The sequence below is a fragment of the Aptenodytes forsteri genome, unplaced genomic scaffold (assembly GCF_000699145.1).
Source record: "Aptenodytes forsteri isolate BGI_AS27 unplaced genomic scaffold, ASM69914v1 Scaffold596, whole genome shotgun sequence".
In the NCBI taxonomy this organism is placed as follows: domain Eukaryota; kingdom Metazoa; phylum Chordata; class Aves; order Sphenisciformes; family Spheniscidae; genus Aptenodytes; species Aptenodytes forsteri.
In genome coordinates, this window is record NW_008795375.1 from 14657 (window position 1) to 15089 (window position 433).

Consider the following 433-nt stretch of genomic DNA (forward strand, 5'->3'; position numbering starts at 1 on the left):
CGCCGCACAGAAGTGGCCGTAGTAGCGCAGGTGGCTGCGCATGAAGCTGTCGTAGGGCTCAGGGACCAGCCCTCTGCCAACCCCCCCCAGTCCACCCTCCCCGACCCGGGCAGCAGGGCGCCCCGAGCGCCGCATGGCTTCGAGAGGTCCGGCAGGACCCTCCTCCGGTCCTGGCAGCGCCAGGGACCCAGGACGCGGTCGCTGAGCGACCGGCCAGCGGCGGGGAGGGACAGGGCGGTCCCGGAGCAGAGCCGGGAAAGGAGCCAGAGGGGTTTCGTCATCCTGGCAGACACCCAGGGGAGCGGGGCCGACAAAGGGCCCCCACGGCGTCAGCCTGAGCCAGGGCCACCGCGCACGCCGGCCCCAAACCGCCCCCAGCCTCCTGCCACCACGGCAGGGGCAGGGACAGCCCCGGCTCAACCAGACGGCGCGT